At 36.9% G+C, this 3,646-nt stretch overlaps 1 non-coding gene across 1 annotated transcript; it reads right to left on the bottom strand.

Annotated features, from left to right (window-relative positions):
- Positions 1-1,025: 1,025 nt before the first annotated feature.
- Positions 1,026-1,132, bottom strand: LOC112635622. The gene has a single exon (XR_003121967.1). It is a non-coding gene; the product is annotated as a U6 spliceosomal RNA (small nuclear RNA).
- Positions 1,133-3,646: the final 2,514 nt, after the last annotated feature.

Below are 3,646 nucleotides of genomic sequence, written 5' to 3'. Positions count from 1 at the left end.
CAGTCTTGGGAGGATGTATATGTCCAGGAATTTATACATTTCTTCTAGGTTTTCTAATTTCTGTGCATAGAGGTGTTTATTATAGTTTCCAATTGTTATTTTTATTTCTGTGGGGTCAGTGATAATTTCCCCTTTCTATTTCTGATTGTGTTTATTTGGATATCTCTTTTATTCTTCATTAGTCTAACTAGTCGTCTATTTATCTTATTAAATCTTTTAAAGGATCATCTCCTTTGATTCATTGATCTTTTGAATAGTTTTTCACACCTCAATCTCCTTCAGTTCAGCTCTGATTTTGGTTCTATATCTTGTTCTGCTAGTTTTGGGATTGGTTTGCCTTGCATCTCTAGTTTTTTTAGTTGTGATGTTATGGTGTTAATTTGAGATCTTTCTAACTATTTGATATGGACAGTTGGTGCTATAAATTTCCCTCTTGACACTGTCTTAGCTGCATCCCAGAGATTCTGGTATGTTGTATTTTGTTCTCATTACTTTCAAAGAGCTTCTTGATTTCCACTTTAATTTCATTGTTTACCCAAATGTCATTCAGGAGCAGGTTGTCTAACTTCCATGTAATTGTATGCTTTTGAGCAATTTTCTCAGTCTTGAATTCTATTTTTATTGTACTGTGGTCCTAGAAAGTGGTTGGTGTGATTTTGGTTCTTTTGCATTTGCTAAGGATTGTTTTATATCCAATTGTGTAGTCAATTTTACAGTATGTGCCATGTGGCAACGAGGAGAATGTATATTCTGTTGTTTTGGGGTGGTGAGTTCTGTAGATGTCTATCAGGTCCGTTTAGTCCAGTGTTGAATTCAGCTCTTTAACATTTTTGTTAATTTTCTGACTTGATGGTCTGCCTGATTGAAGCAGGGTATTGAAGTCTCCCACTATTATTGTGTGGGAATCTAAGTCTCTTTGAAGATCTTTAAGAACTTGCTTTATGAATCTGGGTGCTCCTTTATTAGGTCCATATATATTTAGGATAGTGAGGTCTTCTTAGGGAATTGAACCCTTTACCATTATGTAACTATATAAAATGGTCAAGAATTTGCATGTCATCCTTGTGCATGGGCCATGCTAACCTTCTCTGTATCATTCCAGTTTTAGTATATGCACTGCCACCATTAGTTCTCTAAGGTCAATAGTTATGTACCCTCTTTCCTTCCTGATGTGAGTCTGCTTTATCTTTTTTCTTGATCAGCCTAAATAAAGTTTTGTCAATTTTGTAGATATTTTAAAGAATTGACTTTTGGGTTTTTAAATATCATCTTTGTTTTCAGTCTCTATTTCATCAATTTCCACTCTCATCTTTGTTATATCCTTCCTTCTATTCCTTCTATTTGCTTTGGCAGTTGGGGTCATCCTCTGGTGTGAATAACCCCACAGGGTCTGCCCCAACAGAAATCTACCCCAACTCCACAAAGCAAATAGAAGGAAGGAGGGAGTTTAAGGTGGGAGTTTAGGTTATCTCAAAATAACCTAAACTTTCTCCTTTTTTAATATAGACATTAACAGATATAAACTTCCCTCTCAGTACTACTGTCTCTACATCCAATAAGTTTGGAATGTTATGTTTTCATTTTCTTTCATCTTATTTTCGAATTTCCCTTGCAACTTCCTCTTTGAAACATTTGTCTCCTAATGAGCGATGTCACGCTGCATGGAGTGTTACTCCCATCTACTGCTAGCAGATTGAATTTAACAACCCTTTGATTCTCTCTCAGAGCTATTGGTGATGCCTCATTGCAAACTGACACTTTTTCTTGTTATGTTTTGCACTTCTCAACTAATCACTTAACTCTGGCCACACAGTTATGACCATTGGAACTAATCTGTGTCATAGGGTTGGCTCTCCAGATGATTAGGACTGATAATGGTACACTTTTTATTACAAAATAAAAACTTGACAAGTGGCTAAAAGTCAAAGTATTCAATGGACCCTCAATTCACTGCCATCAATAGGCATCTGATGTTGTTGAGCATGTATACAGCCTTATCAAAAATTGACTCTAAAAGTTTATGATTCTATCTCCCTCAGTGTCTCCTGGTCCATACATCCTGACAAGACACTTTAATCACTAATTACAGCTGTCCCTAGAAAAGAATCACCTCTTCTTAGAGACTTTCTGGGTAATGAATGGGATGAAAGTATTGAAGAATTATATAGACCTATTTTGAGATTGTAAGATAGTGTCTTGATTATTTTTGAGCATGATACTTTTTTTTCTCTAATGACAAACTGAAGCTGGTCTTCTTGTTATACACTTTAAGGGGGCCCAGAGAATTCCAATTTAATTCTAGTTGAGCCACCTGCATTCTCTGGTTGGACTGACATGATCCCACATCATAAAAATAATCACTATGATGTTGAGTACAATGCTCACTGAGTCTCCCTGTATTGGCTCAAGCAAAATAAGATAAATGATATAGTGAGTTTCCATAAATTTTATAAAAATGTCCTTTAACTCACACACACATTCCCTCCGTATCTGGTTGCAAATTGAAGATGACTGGAAGAAGAAGTAAAATTATAGCTACGGAATTTGGACATACTTACTTGTTTGTTTGTTTAGTAATAGTGGAGGAAACAAACAAGCCATATGAGAAAAATAGTATTTTACATCTTGGAGGTATGGAGCAAGTAGGGCATTAACGATCTTTCATCAAAACATCTTGTAGCCACCATCGTTACTAAAAACATGATGTTTCTCTCCTAAACCATTATGTGTCTAGAATTTAATTGATTCATGGGTCTGTCTACTCACAACTCTCAACCCCACTGATGCTATTTTATGATAGCCATTTCCCTTAATCCTTCCAAGAAATCTGACAAACACCAGAGGATGACCTCAACTCCTGAACCTCTCAGGCAAAACCTATCAGTATCTCCAGATGTCTTCTCTATTCCCATTCCCATAGCCACTACTCAACCACTCATGGGTTGGACAAATGCCACCCAGCTGGTGGCACAAATATATAGGACAGTTTGGGCTGAGTGCCCTCAGGAAATCCTTCCAAAAATCAGGACTAGACTCAATTATTCAAATTGAATTAAGAATCTTACAGTTTATCAGCTGGCCAAGAGGTCATGTTGAAGACACTATAAAATTCTGCCCCTACTGATGTAGGTTCTACTTGGAGGTTACCAACAATTGTTAGCAAACCTTTCTTTCCAGTGGTACCACGTATACCCTTGGGACTGTACTTCTTGTTTGAAAGCCAGACATTAACTTCCCTCCCTCCCAAAAACACTGCAACTTGCACCTTAGCAGTGGTCATAAGAGATTTTCCAGTGTTAAAGAAAACACCAGCAATGGATTATAATGTAGTCCTTAGATGACCATAGCAATCTCTCTAAAATGAAACTACACATGGTTACTTGGAGGAGCTACCTGGATAATTGGAGCTAGCTGGAGGGATAATTGACTTGTTATTTTTGCACACTCTGTAAGCAGTTGTCCTTATACTGTGGTCATTAGATTAGAAACAGTGGTATGAAATTTGTTTCTCACTTTAGCTGAAGTGGTCAATGATACCACTTTAGTCCTAGAAGTCATCAGGTCAGCTCAATTTATTGGCCAGGGTTGTTATGGATAGATAGGTGCAAACCAAGATGAGGTCTGTGCAATTGCTTTTGTAACTGTA

The sequence above is a fragment of the Theropithecus gelada genome, chromosome 11, assembly GCF_003255815.1.
Source record: "Theropithecus gelada isolate Dixy chromosome 11, Tgel_1.0, whole genome shotgun sequence".
Classification (NCBI taxonomy): Eukaryota; Metazoa; Chordata; class Mammalia; order Primates; family Cercopithecidae; genus Theropithecus; species Theropithecus gelada.
Note: the sequence above shows the minus strand (reverse complement) of the source record. Positions and strands in the feature narration are given on the sequence as shown.